Source organism: Falco cherrug, chromosome 2, assembly GCF_023634085.1.
Source record: "Falco cherrug isolate bFalChe1 chromosome 2, bFalChe1.pri, whole genome shotgun sequence".
Classification (NCBI taxonomy): domain Eukaryota; kingdom Metazoa; phylum Chordata; class Aves; order Falconiformes; family Falconidae; genus Falco; species Falco cherrug.
The window spans coordinates 19805253-19824283 of NC_073698.1; the positions used below are offsets into that span (position 1 = coordinate 19805253).

At 42.1% G+C, this 19031-nt stretch overlaps 1 protein-coding gene across 17 annotated transcripts in view; it reads left to right on the forward strand.

Moving 5' to 3' along the window:
- Positions 1 to 598: 598 nt before the first annotated feature.
- ZMYM2 (zinc finger MYM-type containing 2) overlaps positions 599 to 19031 on the forward strand; it is a 91961-nt gene continuing 73528 nt past the window's right edge. For 5 of the 17 annotated variants that reach the window (XR_008730753.1, XR_008730751.1, XR_008730752.1 and 2 more), the window contains exons 1-2: positions 599 to 740; positions 1749 to 1806. The gene's annotated coding sequence lies outside the window, so the exon portion shown is untranslated. Of the gene's footprint in view, positions 741 to 826; positions 964 to 1279; positions 1429 to 1748; positions 1807 to 4314; positions 4430 to 19031 lie in introns of those variants that run through there. The other 12 variants (XM_005446440.4, XM_027815678.2, XM_027815673.2 and 9 more) reach the window with 6 other exon arrangements.

Here is a 19031-nt window from a genome sequence, read left to right on the forward strand (position 1 = left end):
TCTCCCTCTTCCCTGTGGGAGCGCTTCCATTATCCACGCTTCGTCCCTAATGTAAATGGCCCCAGGCTCGAAGCCCCGCTGAGGGATGGAGCGGGGTGGGACCTCCCGGCAGGCCACGGAGGAGCGCTGTCAGCCCCGTCGCCCCGCGGCGGGGGGCGGCGGGGGAGAGGTGAGCCCTCGCCCCGCGGCCGGGACCGTGGCGCCCACAGGGACCGAGCGCAAGGCTGGGATGGCAGCGCGAGCTCCCCGCCGGCAGCGCGAGGCCGGCCCGGCGGCGGCGCAAACTTCTGCAAGTTGCTGCTGTCAAAAAAAAAAAAAAAAAAAAAAAAAAAAAAAGGCAGCACGGGGAGCGCGAGCGCAGCCCTCGGAGGCGGGTAATGAGCCGGTGGGCAACGATCCGGGTTTCTCAAACCTGATGGATCAAAGTGGGAAGAACCCCAGGCATGGCCAGGAGGAAGATTGGCAGTTTATAGGGTCAACCGGCTGCGGGCGGCTCTGACGGACTGGCGGCCCACCCACTCCGGTAGCCCAGCGCCAGAGCCCGCCCTCTGGGGGAGCCAATGGCGGGGCGGGGAGGCGGATCTCCCCCGAGCTCCCTTGGCCCGGTTCCTCCTCCCCTTCGCTAGCAGCTGCGCTTCGCCCGGGACTGGACCGAGTTAGAGTTGAGACGCCAGAGGAGTAGCGCAGAGTGCGTGCGCTCCCCGCGGGGGGGTCCGTGCCTGCGAGCGGTTGAGAGCCGGGTAAGGTGGGGGTGCGGGGTGCAGCGCCTCAGGGGCGGGCTGGCGGGCGGCTGGCGGCGCGGAACTGCCCCCAGGGCGGGGATGGGAGAGCAGCCGCCGTACCTCCGAGCTACCCGGGTGAAGTACCCCACGGTGTTGTCGCCGCCGCGCCGCCACCGCTCGCGGCGACGGGGACGCGGGCGGCAGCGGCGGCAGTCCCGCGGGTAACCATCGTGGCCCGGAGGTGGGCGATGGGGGTAAATGGGGGGCGCCCGGGGGCGGCCCTGGGGGGGGACGGGGGCATTTGGGGGAAGGGCCGGGTCTGTTTTAGCGCCTCCTATTTTAACTCCCTCCCTCCCTTCCCCGCCGGGCCCTCGGCTGTTGTTCTGCCCCGGTGTCTCCCCCACCCACCGCCCTCGCCCCCCCTTCCCGCCCCCCCCCCGCGGGTGCCTCCCTCCCCTGCGCGGCGCTCCGCGGATCCTGCCGCCGTCGCTGCTCCCCTCCCGTATTGTTTGGCTGGGTCTCTCTAATGGCGGACAGGAGGCGGCAGTGCTGCTGGCCGACTGCAGGGGGGCAAACCCGAGACCGGGGGCAACTGCCGCGGGAGCGTGTGGGGGGCCGAGGCGCTCGCAGGGCGCAGAGGCGCCGGTGCTGAGGGCCCCGCGACCCCCCGGGGCGCCGGTTCAGGGCCCCTTAGGCAAGTTAGCAGGTAATATTCGCTCCCGCTGTGGGTGCACTCGCGCGGAGAAGCCCCCGGTGCAGCTGCGCCCGGGGCCGCTCCTTGTCGTCGTCGTGTCCCCCCCACCCCCCGCCTCCTTCAGCGGGGACAGACGGCGGTGGGAGTGCTCGAGGGGTACCCCGCCGCCCCCGGGAGGGCAGTATGTATTTATTTATTTATTGAAGGGTTGGGATTAGAGGGAAGTGGTGGGTGATGCAGACGGTACCTGCCCTGGCGAGGCGAAGGACACGCTGCTCGGGGGCGCTGCCTGATCCTCGCTGCCCCTTGTTAACCCCATGTCTTTCCCTTAGGCTCCAGCCCAGTTTGGTGCAGCCTTGGCAGAGACCAACAAGGAGAGGGAGCTCCATTGTGAGTGCTATTTATGTATCCATTTCTGCCTCTGCTAGACCTGCTTCGAGAGGGCTTGACCCACCCCCCCATATTCTTCGGGGGCAGGGGTAGAAGGAGGGGCTTCCAGGCTTGGGTGGGGAAATTCCTGGGTCCAGCAGCTGCTGCCCTGGGGCGAAGCCCCAGTAATGGCTGTGAGGCGGCTCCTCCTCGGGGTGGGCGCTGCTGCTGCAGACATCGCTCCTGCAATACCAACTCCGGCAAGCAGGCAAGCAGACGACGGGTTGCTGCCGCTGCTCACGTTACCCGGCTCGGGAGGGAGGGGGAGGGCATATTTCGGGTGCCCTCTAGAGTTTTAGAGCGTGTATTAAAATCCGTGACGAGACACCTTTAGCCATCTTTTAATTTTTTTCCCCTCCTCTTTCTCCGATCCTGTGCCCTGCATATCTTGAAGCTAAGAAGAAGAATGAGAGGTTTAAAATAACACAGCAGTTTGTGGAGCGTACGCCTGTGTCCTCTCTTTGTGAGTTGAGATTGGTTCTTTACACCCGCAGATTAGCTTGGGTGATTTTGTTGGTCGCCATTGGCAGTTTATGTGCCTTGGTGGGGTTTCTGAGCCATCTGTTTTGCCCCTTCCCCAAAAAGGTTACTGGGGAAACCCATAGCTTCTTAAAGTGGGCGTTTTTGGTGTTTCACCTGTGTGGGGTTTTCAGAGCAGGTTGTGATCTCTGTTGGGTGTTGATCTCGGCTAAAGAGGCAGATTACCGGTCCCATGCCGTAGGATTGGGGTGTAATTTGACTCTCGCTTGTGCCCCTTTTAACGACAGGGGTTTTCTTTTCCTGCACGGGGGATTCTGAAATCGCGGAGTAGTGCATCGAAGGAGAAAGTAAGGCGGTGTGCGCATGGGGAGAGGTTTAGGGGCTCTTGAGTTCGGATGCGGCCGCCGTCCGCGGGCTGTCGCCGCTAGAGGCCGCCGCGGAAAGCGCAGCCGGCCCCGGCAGGTCGGGTGGGTAACGTGCAGCCGGAGAACAAAACAAAAAGGCAGTGCCTGTCTTGCGCTTTGGGTTCTTCACTTGGCTACAGGGTTCGGGTATTGTAGTCTTCCCCACCACTTATATCTTGAAACATTTTTTCCCCCTCCCTTACCATATTTCATAGTAGATTTCCCAGATTTGCATAGCTTGCAACTTTCTTTGTCACTTTTTGGTGGCTTACATATACAAAGAAGAAGTGGTTCTCTGCAAAACCTTGGGAGGAAGGCGTCAAATTTGGATTTATTCTGAGCTGCTAAAATTACTGACCTCGTTAAAGACACTAAGAGTTTCAATGGCCTGTTATCATTATTAAAGTGGTCTGTCCTAAACCTTGACTTACTACTGTAATTTTTAAATTTTAATTGTAATTTTTTGACTTGTGCCATGTCTTGAATGTAAGGCAACCATCTGATTTTACTTCCGATTCATTATTCATTCCCGTCTAATGGCTATTCTGCTTTTTCTGATGCTTCTTCATGTTAAAAAAGTTACTCCTGAGAGCGATCAAGGCAAATAATGCTTTGGAAGGGGGAAAGCTGTTGTGCTGGAAGGGAGTGAAAAAGGATGTTGTGTACTGGAGCTGGTTTGAAAAAAAATATTGCAGCTTTGTGTGACTGCCTATGAAAAGATGAGAATACTGCCAAGAACAGCTGTATAGCTAAGATTCAGTAAACCTCAATAAGCAGTTGCCAGCTGGTTTGTGAATTACACTAACATCTTGCACAAAAGCATCCTGGTAGATGGCACATTGTCCTCCTCCAATTATAGTGGTGGTGGTACAGTCTTTTCTTTAGCACAGGGCTGGAGGTAAAAAGTGTATCTATGGCACGTGATAGGCCATGCTGTTGTGTGAGGGAGTGTATTTAGTGCTCACTGCTGCAAAGTCGGCTCCAGGAACCAAACTCCTCTGCCACGGTTTGTGAAAAGAAGACGATGATGGGATGTTATTAGGTAGTTAACTAAATAACATGTTTTAAGAAAAGACTCTTAATTGGAGTATCTAATAAATTTGCTTTGTATTTGTTATTAATCCTCTTTGACCCCAAATATATGATCACATTCTACTGTTGCTTACCCTGGGATAATATACTAAGAGGGATTTGCATTAGCAAGTATGTACAAATGCCAGTGAAAAAGTGAAAGCAAATTTCTTTGTCTTCTACAGAGCTTGTTCAAGTATACAGAGGGATGTGGAACCAAAATCAGTACAACTTCTCAGATTTTTTCTGGCTTTTTTTTGTTGTTGTTGTTGTTTGTTCGTGTGTTTTCATCCAGCAGCATTATGAACAGTCTTGCATTGTTACAGTAGCTTTCATTTTGGTTTCAAGGACTAAATACAGAATTACTGAAGTTCTATCATTTTGTGTCAGAGTTTGCAACCAATTTATATACCCTGCAACAAAAGCAGAATAAGGAGTTCTGTGAGGAATTTATATCAAGTATAGTTGCCAGTGGAAAATCCATGGTTCATGGATAACTGTTTCTTTTTTCCAGGAGACCGGTACATCACAAATAACAATGAACTCAGCCTAGCTGTGGAAAGGGATTGAGATTTGAAGTTCAGAAGAGTTCGAAAGACTAGTAAGCTGTTCTTCCTGAGAAGTCTGAGGTAGTGCTTGCCTTATGAGGCTCCTAAGGCCCTGTATGTTACAGGAGTTTTGTTGTCTGCTGGAATTCTTGAGTTTAACTCAACAGCTGAAAGTGCCTTTTTCGCAACTTCTTTTTACCTTTGTTTTAGTGATTTAATTCTGCTAGGTGAATGCTCCAGGAGGATAACTGGGTTTCTGAGACATTAGAGTTTGGAGGAAACTTAGCTTTTCTTCCATACTTGTAGCCTGCCCCACATGCTGCTGCCAAATATGGCTGGCAGTAGATGCTGACTTGGTATATGAATGATCTGCTTGATTTAGTTGTTAGTATTAAAATTCTTCATTTGGAGAAAGATTTATAAGTTTATCAGGTAGTGTTTTGTACTTATAAGAGAAATTTTAGGTAGTTGGGAGCAGTGTGAGACTTCTGGAATGCACTTGCGTGCTATGTCCTCTTCAGTTAACGCTTTGACTATATTGATTTTATATCATAGTTTTTCAGCTGCATGATGGCTTCCAACTCCTCCTCTTCGTTGCCCATGCTGTGTGCACTGGTATAGATGCACTTCACTTGGGCTGTTGAGCCTGCCGCCTCTTTTTGGGGAAAAGCCCTAATTCCTATGTGACTGTTACCAGGTGCTTCTGTGGTTTCTAATGCATCAGCAAGCCTTGTGTCTGTGCTGTAGTGTGGATCTCCATCTGTTAATCCCACTGAGATGGCTAAGGAACGTTCATTGCTGCTCTGGTTGGCTTGGTTGAATATGAGGTGGCAGTGTTCCCAGGTGGCCAAGAAGGCCAGTAGTGTCCTGGTTTGTATCAGAAATTGTGTGGCCAGCAGCACTAGGGAAGCGATACTCGGAACTGGTATCGCTGCAAGAAAGACATAAAGGTGCTGGAGCATGTCCTAAGAAGAGCAGTGAAGCTGGTGAAGGGTTTAGAGAGCAAGTCCTATGAGGAGCGGCTGAGGGAACCGGGGTTGCTTGGTCTGTAGAAAAGGAGGCTTAGGGGAGACCTTATCGCTCTCTACAGCTGCCTGAAAGGAGGTTGTGGCAAGGTGGATGTTGATGTCTTCTCCCATGTGATAAGTGATAAGATGAGAGGAAATGACCACCAACTGTGTCAGGAGAGCTTTCTGTTGGATGTTAGGAAAACATTCTTCACTGAAAGGGTGGTCAGGGATTACAACAGGCTGCCCAGGGAAGTGCTTGAGTCACCATCCCTCAAGGTATTTAAAAGATGTCTAGATGTGGTGCTTAGGGATGTGGTTTAGTGGTGGATTTACTTGGTAGCGTTAGGTTAATGGTTGAACTCGATGATCATAAGGATATTTTCCAACCCAAATGATTCTGTGATTTCAATGCCACTTATTTATACTTCAGTTGTTTCGGCAGTTTAAGGCTTTTGTCTTCTGTGAGCTTCCAGAAATTATAAATTTTAAGACAAAAACTGTATTTAAACACTGTGTCACTAGACTTTAATAGGATTCACGCACACATACAAAAAGTTTGATTGTATTGATTGTATGTCTGTAAGGATGAGAACATCAGTGGTTGCAATAATGAGATCAACGACTGTCCTTTATAGACAGATTAGATCGTAACTGTCCACTGAGGGATTCTCATGCTTTCATCTGAGGTAGCTCATGGATTGGACATGTCAATGATGAAAGTTGTTTTCTTAATCCAGTTTGCTATTGAAACAAATTATTTCAATCAGTGATTATAATTCATAGGACAAATTCTGGTTTTAGTAGTGCAACATAAATAAAATTAACAGAGATTATTAATTCTTGTGAGGTTAACTTAGAGTCTCCAGTGATGTGATTGCCACCAATGTGTTTTTCAAACTGCTCTGTGTTTGGAGGGTATTTACGCTTTTAAAGTTTGTCCTAATGCTTAAGCACTCAATCTTTGTATGTGGTTCCCAAGTTTTTTGGAGCTGCCTTCACCATAGCTTCCTTCTCTGCCCCCTCATCACTGAGACAAGGGTGCAGAAGCAAGTGTTTAGTGTTCCGAGCAGAGTAGCTGCAGTAATGGTTTGAAATGTACTTGGTATTACCAGTGCTTTCACTAACCACACTGTCAGTAGCACAAGGGGATTGTGGTGTGTTTTTCGTTGGCTTTGTTTGTCTGAGATGAGACTACTCAATCATGCGTTGCTGTTGCGCAGAAGGAATAGTTTTAGGTGTCTAAAATACTTAACACTTAGTATATTACTGCTTCACTTTACCTAAAATAAATGAATTAACACTCTGTACTTAACTGTATGTGAAGGTTCATAAACTTTTTCCTTAACTCTTACAAGACTGTAGGAATCATTCAGTTTGTATCTCTCTAACTTCTAAAAGCCATAATACCTAAATTTGTGCACCTAGTGCTGTACAAAAGTCTATCAAGGCATAGTCCCTACTCATCAGTTTTAATACTTTCTGACACATGCTAAGGAGGATGTCATCTTAATTCCGCCTTTCCCCCTGTTTAATAGATTGTGCAAAGTAACGATGTACACTTGGTTGCACAGTCTGTTAACTGATAGGACAACAACTGCTTAGACACTTGATCCATAGCTTGCCAATCTAACTCTTGGGCGGCCAGCAAAGTAAGTGGATAATTAGGAGGTGACAGTGGCATTATGGAAGTGTTGGTATTGGTTTCTGCGTGCAGTTTCCTCAGTTCTTTTGTGAAAGATGGCATTGGAAGAAGATGGTTGAATTGGGCATAACCCATAGAATAACTGTGCACGGTTTCCTAATTTAGGACTGTTATGGCTTGTGGTCACTCTTAACCTGTTTGTTTTCCTCCTGCAGACATTTGTTGGAAGCATATTGGCATCTTGTGTTCCTTTAGGCTCTTTCGTGCAATATAACCATACTGAACTTTAAACAAAAGCCCACTCATGAATGCAGCCATCTCTCTTTCTTTTTTTTTTTTTTTTTTTTAATTTCTTATTGGTCCTCTTGGAAATTTAACCTTGGTGAAAACCTTACTTTGTTCTGGAATTCCTTTTCGTCAGATCCCTGTAAGACCTCTCCAGTTCGGCATTTACCCCTAGTACTACATCAAATTTCTCTAAAAGTTACTTTGTTAATCTCATTCATAAACTCGGCTATCATCTCAGTGTGAGTGACCTTCAAATCTCTCTCTTCTAGACTTGCTGCCTTCTATACCAGTTAAATCTCTGTGTGCTTATGACTTCTCTTTGTGGATGCCTGGCCTTGAGCTCAGACTACTATGGCAAAGGCAATCCTTCCTCCCCAAAAGGAAACCTCTCAGTGCTGTCTGCCACTTGTGGACAGCATTGTCATGACATCTTTCGTTTGAGCCTGTAATCTAGCCTTGTTTTGAACACAGCACATGCTACTCTTCTACAGACTGCAGATTCCTTCCACATATTAAGCTGTCTTTTAGTTGTTATTAAATTGTTCGTTACTTAGTTATGTTAGTAAATCACATGACTAAATCTCATACCTTGCCTTTGATCTCTGTATTTCGTGGTAAAGTTTTCCTTATGGTTGCGGTAAAAATGATCCTGCTCTGTTTATAATGGATTCAGAATCCTGAACAAGGGTGCTTTCCTTGCCTTCTGCTTTGGCTGTCTGTGTTTTTTGCATCTTACATTTTATGGTTGTAAAAGTAACGGGTTACTTGCCTTTAATTTAAAATTGGGGTTTAGCTGTGAAGGATTTGACCTACATTTTTTTGCATTGTTGATGAGATTTTAAGTGCTGTTTATAAAGTGAGATCATGGGCAGTTAAACAGTTGTTCATTCTCCTGTGATGCTCCTCATGCTTGGAGAAGTTCCCTGTGTGCACCCTTTAAAGCAGTTGCAAGCTAGGTAATGCAGAAGAAGCTAACTTTAGGAAACAAAGCCTACCAAAACCAAGACCAAACCACCACATTTCCTGTCACTCTGGGACTCGGAACACACCATCCTTCGAAAAAGAACTAAATCTTAACTGTTGTTTATGGTAGTGCTTTTTCCTTGCATTATCCTTTTTGGCTCTCTCCCATCTGTTGTCCCTTATGTTTAGGTTGTTTGCTCTGAACAGTCTTACTCTGTGTTTGTACAGTGGCTAGCATAATGTGGTCTGCAACTTTGGCTCCTAGGAGCCTGTGATAAGAGTTGTGATATATCTGGGTGTGGTATTAGTGTTTTTTTAAATTTTTATTTTTTAACATATGTGTGTGTGGAAAGGGGAACAAGATCTAGTATCCTGTTACACCTGAAATAACATTTTGTTTGAGTAAGAATGAATGATTAATATACCAACCTGTATACATTTAAGAATTCTTCCTAAGCTCGAAGAATTTACCAGACAACTTTTGAATTAAAAGCTAGTGTTTCTGTGTGCATGGGTTTGGGTTTTTTTTTCTTTGTTTTGTTTTGCCTTGTGGTGGTTGTGTTATTTTTGGAAAATGGTCATTCAGAAGGTGAAGTTTTGTTCTGGTAGTGAGGATATATCAAGCTGTAGCCCTATATAATGTATAATGAGGCACTATATATAATATAGTGCCTCATTAAAGAAGCCAAGTAGCATGTAGAAAGGCTAGGTAAGAATTTCTCTATCATACATCTAACAAAAAAATACTTGCAATTTAGAAGTGACTGAAAATGGAAAGCGCAACAGGAGTTGGTTGGCTGTTTTTTACCAGGCATCAATGTTGGACGTATCTTGGAATTGTTGCCCTTTTTACTGTGTTTGGCCATCATTATGCATACTTCTAGCCAAAGAATTAACAAATAGAAATACTGAGATGGTCTAATACTGTGTATAGTATAGCAATTATGATCTGAACTAAGGCCAGCATTTTTTAATAATTAAAAAGAATTGGAGAGTTTGGGGAAGACCTACAAGAATGACTTAAGGAGTGGAAAACTTGCTATTAACAGACTTAAGAAATGCAGTTGATTCCTCAGTTAAAAGAGAATAGGTTAGGGTATGACTTAATCCTGGTCTAGGAGACTGTGTGCCCAATAAAGTATTAGATAACAGGGTGCTTTTCCTGCCTCCCCAATGTTAAAGGCTTAATTTCTGAGTGCTGACTATTACTTGAGCAATACAAATTCAGATGGGCAACAGTGTGTAGCCGTTAAGCAGGTAGGATAACTAAGAGTTGGGTTAACTAAAAGTTGAAATACTTTATTGAAGCATTGCTTTCTTCTTTGTAGGCAAAAGTTTAAAGATTATTTGAAAAGCTTCCCACCCACTAGCAAGGTTAAATAGATTTTTTGTTTTGGCTTAGGATTTTTGTTTTAAGGCTTGGAGTACATTTTATGTTCTGCAGGTGTTTATCCCAGTTGCAGATTTGGACCTAAAAGACAATATTGGCTTAGAACAAATGCAATATAGTGTATTTTTCATGGGGTTAAATTTGAATAAGCATATATGCTTGGTTGCATAATGTTTAAACCAGCCTCACTTAGGGTTGTCGTTGTCCTCTATTATTTGTACCAACACTGGCCTTTTCTATTTCTTGTCTTGGGAGTCAGTGTAGCTCCATGAATCATCACAATGACATTTTTATTGGGGGGGAGCTGCGTAGGTGTGGCTGTTTGCTCTGGTCTTTGTATTTTAGCTTTCTACCATGTTAGCCTCTATGATGGACTGACTGGCTGTTAGGACCCACAAACAGATAGGGAGAAAGAGTTGTGCTGGAGGAAGTGGGAGAGAGGAGTGGGAATTCAAAACCACAGTAGTCCTTTCCTAGACTGGGTGTGCTTCATTGTTGTGGAACTGCAGCAAATACAATATGCATCTTACTGTTTAAAAATAAAGCCACCTTTTACTTTTTAACGCTGATTCAATAAGCTGGAGTCTTAACTGCATAATGTAACTTGCAGCCAGCCAGCAGGTGCAGCTGTGAAAACCTATCATACTTGTCTTGCTGGCTGCATCCATTCTTGTCTTGGATCCCATATTCCATCAGCCTTACCTCAGCATATAACTTGAACTATTTTGTGGTTGTTTTTTCTTTCGTTTCACGTCCTTTTTTATTTCATTTTGTTTATGATGATAAGATTTTCTTTCCTTTGTTACACTTTAGCTTCATTGGCTGTTTACTTGGCCATAGTATACGCGAGTTTCCCTTCTATATGTAGCATAGTATTCACGTAGTCTCTTAAATTTGGTGTTCCTTGTTCTGAATTACTAGATGCATTGCACGTTAATCACTGCAGGTAAATTGTGTTGAAGAAGCTTGTGCATACTGGGCCAAAATATTGGGTTGTTAGCTTGGGTATTTTTCAGGGATGAAAAATTTGCTTGAGACTACTAACTGATGTTAGTTACTGTTAAAGGCAAGGAAAATGGTCTGTCTACAAACTTCTTACTCATTTAAAAATGATGGCATGACAGTTTTCCCTCTTTCTAAGCACATGCAAAAGTGAAAATAAAGGATTTTAAAAACAGTAGTAAAAAAGATTTGTGTGATCAGGCACTGGGAATTTGGGTGTGCCATTAGGCATGACTGTTACTGGTTACCCATGCAGTTAATTGTTTCGTGGGCTGTTTGTATACTAATGCAAACTGCATGCTAGTTTGAAATAAAAATTAAAAAAATCCCGATGAACTAAGAGGAAGGACTAATGAAGAATAAGATTAAAAGTCCTTGTTGACAAGTAGTAAAGTGTCTTTGTTTCCAAAATGTATGGGGATAGTACAGGCTGGGCATGGATGGGATGGAAAGCAGCTTTGAGTAGTCCTGGCAAACAGCAAGTTGAAGATGAATAATGCAGCCTTGCAGCAGTGAAAGCAGACAACATACTGGGCTGCATTAAGCAATACTGTAGCCAGCAGTTTGAGGGAAGTGGTTGTTCCCCACTGTTTGATACTTGGGAGACCATTAGTGTTTAGTCCAGTTTTGGGTAGAACCTGTTATAATAAAGATACTGCTACACTGGAGTGAGCCCAGTGGAGGGCCACCAGCTTCAAGGGCTGGAGCTTATAACAAGGAAGGAAAAGCTGAGAGGAATGGGTGTCTTCAGTCTAAATAGAAGGCTGGAGGGACATGTTACTGCTGTCTTCAACTAATTAATGGGAAAGTATAGAGGAGATGAAGCCAGGCTCTTCTCAGAGATGCACACTGATAGGATGGCAGGTAATGGGTATAAGTTGCAACAAGGGAAGTTCTGAATAGCTAAGATAATCAAACACTGGAAGAGGGTGTCCAAAGGCTGGGAAACCCGTGTCCCTGTAGATAGATATTCAAAGTTCTGTTGGATATAACCCTAACAACCTGACTTAACTTCAGACAGGTCTAATTTTTAAGTTATCACTGCTTTAAGCTGTGGTGGAATTGATAAGGTGATACCCAGAGGTCCCTTACAACATCAGTTCTATTAAATTTGCAGTGTTTAAGCTAAATCTGATACCATTTAGTGACCAGGAAGATGCTCTCCATTTTTATGCAGTGCTTTACTGTAGTTAATTTGAAGAAAACTAATACAAAAAGTAAGAACTTGTGCTGTTTGGGTAAAATTATTAATAAAATGTAAATGCATGAAATATTGTTTTTAAAACTGTGTTTTTAATTTACACTTTGTATACTGACTGGGGAAAAAAAAGGGTGTGTGTGTATTTTACAGGGAAGACTAATGTCTTAAAAGAATCAGCATTACTGTAGTTAATAAATTGGTCTGTTTCTGAACATGTAGTGTTGTACAGGATGCATGAGATCTAGTAGACCTCATCCTCTCGCACTTAAGAGTTCCTGTTTCTGTTTTTTTTCAGATTTGATTGGTTTATATGTGATTAACTGTATCCCCAGTTTCTTGTAATTCTACAAATTCGAAAATTACCTGCTACTTCTGTATATTGGGTGCTTATAGATTAGTATAGTCACTATAATCGTGATACAGTTGTATCAAAAGTATAGCCAGTGCAACTATAAGTCTTACAAAAGACAGAGAAATAGAGTATTTGCTTAGTTACAGAGCCTTTTCTCATTAGTATCTGTACTAAATTTGTAGCATTTGCTGTAATACATCTGTTAACAGAGTGCTTCCTACAACCTGTAATAAATGCTGTTTTAAAAAGATTATTTTGTGTATTACTATCTCAATTTACTTTCTTGAATGCTGGCAAAAGCTAGGGACTTCATAGATTGGAATTCTCAATTAATCTTCATTGGTCCCTGTGGTGCCAGTGAGGCATGTTTTTGAAATGTGTGCTGTGACCCACTGACGCTTATCTGTGGCCTGTATTCCACTGCCCAGTCCAGAATCTAAATAATTTTACTATTCTCAGATCTGTTTCTGATCTAGCCATTCAGTATGTATTTTTTTCCTAATAAAAGTTACTTTTTTAAAAGTTAAGATACATCAAATGACAATTTGGCCTCTTTGAATGCTGTATTGAGGCCACTTTCTACTATTCCTTCTTATTTTTCAGTATTTTACTTGCCCTTTTTCTATTTTCCTATCTTTAGCGTAACCATTCTCTGCTCTTACTGTACTGCTCCCTTTCCACTTAGGTCATCTTTCAAGTCTGTTGCTGTGGTCTAGTGTTACCTCCTTTCCTGGAAATAGATATGCATTTGGATATAAGTAATAGATAAGCATTTAGATTTAACTTCTTCTGTGGCTCCTTTTGGTTCTTTGTCTTGTTTCACCTTTCTATTCCACTTACAATAAAGGATATCCTTAAGCAGCATGTTGCTGCTTGAATAGTAGAGAGATAAAATGTACTGTCGACCACATTACATATAATGGCTTTTAAGGCTAGCAGTGGAGCTATGTTCTTGCTGATCAGCACCTTTTCATGATGAAACAGCCATAAAATATATTTTAAGTGTGTGTATAAGGGGGAGATACATGTCAGTATGGCTACCCTAAAACTTACATGTCAACATTGTGATTTTGATTTGCCATGAATTGCTATGCCAAGTGCTGCTTGTTCCCCTATGAGTAATCTTGAAAATGGTAAGTGCTTGGTGTGGATATGCTTGCATTCAAGATTGACCCTGCACAGAATCAAGTTTGTGTTTGATCCTGAATTTTGATTCTTTTCATGCATACAGGGGAGCAATTCTTGGCACTAGTTGAGTAGGAAGACTCAAGGAAGAGGCTGTATTAAGTAAAGGTATTCAAATGTCCCTGGAAGCATCAGTTAGAAACCAGATGTCAGCATTCACATGTAACGCTGGTGGCTGCAGTGCAGTTAAGATGTAGAAGTTTGCATGTTTTCAGTAAGCTTTAGTTTGTGTGTAAATAGTTTATCTTCTGAATAAAACCAAAACTTCCTCAGCTGCTTCAAAGTACTTCTTTCACTATGTAGCTCTTGGCTTTTTACTGTTCTTAGATGCTGTCTTTGCTGGATTACAGGTCTTTGTGGGCGTGTGCTTTTTTTACCTTAAATTTTCTGAAATTTGTGTAACAACACATTTTGGGTGTTACATAATGAATTTTGGTAAGCTAATTTCTCCAATCCATCCATGCAACTCCTGAAAATCTGGGGAAAGAATGAAATTTGAAGCAGCTCCAAATGTTCTAGAAAATCTAGAGTTGTGTCTATGCTGAAGTAATGAGATCTCAGGCTTTTGTAATGATAGAAGGGATAGATTAGATTTGTGGACCTCAATTTAGTACCCTGTTCCTGAAAACTTTTACCTATGTTCTGATGAAACAGCAATATAAATACATTGATGGATTAGTGTTAAATGTTATTCAGACTCTTGGTTAATATTTATAATTAACGTGTGTAGTACTTCAAGAAAGACCTTTGTTTTACTTTGATGTTGTGAATACTTGTGCTTGAGTTTAGCTTGAAATATGCAAATTACGGTGAACTCCCTAGCATGATTTGTGTGTGAAGCTGGTAGAGTGATGAAATCCTTGATTCATGGAGGCCTTAGATGTAATATGTTTCATTTGTTTTAAAGTCTTTCACATTCCAGATACCCTACTGATTGTGACCAGTGGATATATACATTTTAATATTCAGTCTGTCACTGCTTGCTGCATTGTCAGTTGGCGTGTGTGTTTTGGGGTGTTTTACACAGTACTTGCTGTCAGGGTAGTGCAGTTCGGTTGTGGCTTGCAGCTTGTCACTACAATCCTGTCTGCTAAAACGATCTCCATACTGAAGTTCAGAGCTGTGGCACGAACTTCGCTACATTCAGGTTCTGTACAGCACAGCTGTTAGTGTTGTCCCACAGAAATTTTTGTTTTGGGGAACTGATCTGGCTGGAAAAGACTCTAGCAGGCAAGTCTCTTGTCAACTGGATCAACTTTTGTCTTGTTTTATGTGTGGCTGCAGAAATAGCTGTGCCACGTGATAGCATAACAAAATAAGTCTGTGGGCCTGATAACTAAGTGGACCTTCAGAAGTGTGAAATCTTCCATTGAAGTTGAAGATGTACGAGTTGAGAGTAAATCAGAGCCACCACATATCTGAGTCTTATCTGAGCATAAAACACTGACTGATGACTAGATAATCCCTCAGGAAGGATATAAAGAGGGACCCCCCCCCCCAAAAAAAAAAAACCCAAACAAACAAAAAAACCCAACTCAAACAACAAACCCACAAAAAAACCCAAAAACCAAAACCCAAACAAAACAAAAAACCAGAACAAAACAACAAGCAACAACAAAACCCCAAACCCTCAAAAAAAAAAACCAACCAAAAACAAAAAACCCACAACAAAAAATGCTGAATGTGTGCCGGATGACCCAGAAGGGCCCTGCAACTCCTTCCCCCCCCCAACGTAGAGTTCTGATCACATAGGTAGATGTTTGTCCATATGCAGTATATATTATTTTCTACCCAAATTGAGACTGGACTGCAGTAGCAGCATTCAGATTTAGCTTCAAGCTGTTTTAAATAGCAGCCCTTTAAAAATGTTGGATTACTTCTGCTTTTCTAGCACTTTTAAGAACTTAAGGGTTGGTCTAGTTGGGCTATTAGACTGCCTCAGTTGTAGTGTTAAATTGCTATAAAAAGGTGATTTTAATTGGTTTACTTACGCTTTTGGGATGAACTGTGGGATATGTTCAGTCAGGCACTGGGGTTCAGTTGGTGGTTTATACCCCAAGAAAGCCATGGTGTATAGGTTGCATCTGATTGCGTAGGGAATGAACATTCCTGAGTTGTAGCAAGACATTACAGCATATTACTAAGCTAGAAAGCTTTTTGATAGCAGCATACAGTCTTTGCAATAAACTGACTTTTTGATCATCAGACTTGCAAAAAGTCTGGTGATAAAAAGTTACTTTCTCTAATAAAGAAGGATAAGAATTCTTTGGAGTAGCTGAATTAAGGAATTAAATGATGTTATGGTCAAAGAAATACCAGGGTCATGAACTGATCATTAGAACCATATAGCCTCACAGAACATGGAGGTTTGTTCACATTAGTCTTTTGCTTGATTATTTTGCCTAAATGTTGACACCCATCCTTCAACTGAAGTCAGCCTGACAGCTATAGGCCAAAATTCAAATGTTGGGTTTGTAAAGCCTCGTGAGGCTAGTGACTTTTCTTCTACATATAAAAATATTATTATTCCTCTACTAGGTTAGATTAATTGCTGTACTAAGTTAGTAGGTAGTCCAGTATCCTGTCTGCGACAGTGATGTCTAGGAACAGAAATCTGGCAGTTACAGCATGATTTTTCTGCGTATGTATTCTGGTTTTTGGCAGCTGGCTGGTGTTCATGGAGTTGCTTTTGGACCGCAGTGTTTAGCAGTCATCAGTGCATTTATTTTCATGTTTCCCCTAATGCTTTTTGAGCTGGGTGCATTTCTGGCCTCTGTAGCTGCCTACAGCAGCGACTGTCACAATTGAGAAAAGAAAATGTTTTCCTGTGCAATATATTATCAAAGCTACTTAATTACTTCACTGGGTGCCTTTTTGTTTTATTGTGTGGTAAGACACTAGGCATAGCTTTGTATCTTTTTTTTTTTCCCCCCCTTGCAGATTTATCATCTTTCTCTTCCAATAAGAAGACTTTGCCTTTAGAATAAATTGTTCATGTAACTCATCTGTTTTTCTCTTTCTCTGAAAAGGGGGTGACCTGAACATCTCATGATAAAAAATTTACCAGCATCTCGCTTTAGTGACAAATGTGTTCTGTTTTGTTCTTGATTCTTTTTTTATATTGTTTTTCCTCTTTGGTTGTTGGTGATGGAGTAGGTTTGATTTGAAAGAGTGTAGAGTTACAACTTGGATCTTAAACTTCCACTTTGGAGGAATTTCTATGTATGTAGTTAATCTTCTCTCCTTGTTCATTACCTTGCATTTATCACTAATGATTTTTGCCTACCATACCATCTGAGCATTCAGCACCGTGGTAGCCTTCTGTAGTTCTTTACAACCAGTTTCTGTTTCCAGCTGCTGTGAATAATTTTGTATGATTAGGAAACTGTCACTTAGGTAATCACTGTCTCTTATGGTTGATTTATGTATGTTGACCTATATAATTTTAATTTGGAACCCCTCTGGTAACTTCTCTTTATTGTGATAACGGCAAACAACACGTGATATTTTTCTCTTTATATAATTAAAAATTCCCCAGAGAACCCTTTCTCAAATCTTTTTAATATAGATAATTTCCACTGCAGTCTTTAGTGAGGAACATGTTTTAATGCCTTTTGGAAGTCTTAAGTGCTGTATACTGGTTTAATGAAGGCTGATCAACAAGTACGTGAATCCTTCAAAAGATTTCTCCAGTAGTCCTCTGAGGCATTACCTTTCCTTTGCAAAATTCATGTTAATTCTTTCCCCATACACTACTCTTGCGTATTTACTCAGTTGTACTTTCTATCAGGCTGTTTAGTGATAGAGATAGGACTGCAGTCTGTAATTATTTGGGTAATTGTTATCATTTTCTGCTTAAGTAATTGGTTACAGATACTGAAATATAAAATTTCTGACTGACTTTAGAAATCTCAAGTGAATGCCATGTTGCCTTAGTGATTTGCTCTAAAATCCTCTTCTGTTGGCACTTTGATAAGACATTTTTCCTCTGACTTGACCCCTAGAAAGAAAGCTTAGATGTGGTCTTCCCTGATCTTTTCCTTACTTGAACATCAATGCAACGAGTTTATTCCATGTTTTCTGCTGTGGTTCAGGCTTCTTGGGTACTCTTTAAGAAAATTTTACAATTGTAAAATTGGCAAGAAATGACATTTTAGACAAACCTTTGCTGTGATATAGCTCAGCAGCCTGTCTTGAAGAGGCATACCTAGCAAAAGGTAAATAACAGGGCAAACGTACTGGGGGAAGTTTCGTGTATAATTCCAACATCTTCTAGCTCAGAGACTTCCTGATCTTGTCTTTATGGGGTTTGGGGGTCTTTTTAGATTGGTTGTAGACTTCATCTGGTCAGTTTTTAAATGGCCTTCATGCTCTCAAAAAGTCCTAGCTGCTCCATTTTGTTTCCGTTAACTGCGTTCCTTACACTTAACGTTTTTCTCATTTTTTAAGTCAAATGTTGAAGTAATCAATTATTATTTTTGTTTTCTTTTTAATTCCTCTGTTGAGTGCTGTCTGGATAATTACATCTTGAATTATGTTGTATGGTTCAGAGTTAGATCAGGAGGAGTTGGCTTTCCTACTTGCTGGTTGCCGTTGACTGAGTTGTCATTCAGTGGTGGTGTGTTTTTGTGGGCATTTTCTCTTCTCCTCCCGAATATGATATTTCTTCTAGCTTGCATATGGGCTTTAAATGCAGCACAGTACCTGTTGAGGTAAATAATTTAGTTAGGATACTGTGCTTTCCTAGCAGAAAGTGGTATTCATGCACTAGGGCAAATAAATTCCTCTCTTCTTGTTCCTGTGTTTGTACCTTAGTTAATACTGTTTACTGAATTTTGTTCATGTTTTGAAGATGGCTCATTTCTGTATTATCTCAAAAGCAGTTTTTCAGTTTTTCCTTTTTTTATTCATAGGCTTCTAACCTTTATGTGGAAGCACTTGCACATGCTGGTCCTACTTTGAATATCTGTTTCAAGTGCCTTGTGTTAGTGGAACTGTAGTTTTGGCTGGATTTTAGTGACTTATTTTGATTTTTTTTTTTGTGACTTTTCTCCAAGTGCACATAACCACTGTGCTCTTCTGTCACCTTTATCCCAGGTGTCATTAATGGCACTTACTGTAAAGGCTTTTAAATTCCAGTTCCTGCTTTACTTAAAGTGGAGCTGATTATTAATTTTTTTGGGGGTAAACACCCCCCCCATGTAAATCTTCGCAATACATGATTAATTTAAAATTCTATTTTATCATTCAGCAGTGGAGTTAAGACTTGGTCTATGGAGCGTTACCTAGCTGGCTGTCTTAAAAAGCTGTAGTATTTGCCATCCTTCTAGAGAAAGGATGCATTTTGCCTTTTATTTTTTCTAGCAATTAAGCCTGAAATGTAGCTGTGGGATTGTAATTTATTTCAGCATTGAAGACTTTTATACATGAGTGATGTAGCCTAATTTAAAAGGAGGACACACAAAACCTGATTCAGGAAGGGCAGTTGTATATTGGTAGTGCATCTGTTTCCATCCAGCTGTAATTTTGGTGCCTGTGAGCTATTACGAAGCCTTGAGCTCATTCTGCAGCAGTGTTGAAACATGTATTTTCTGCAGACTTAAGTCTCACCAGCTTGTGTTCTGTTGTTTTTTCCCCAAGTCTCAACAAT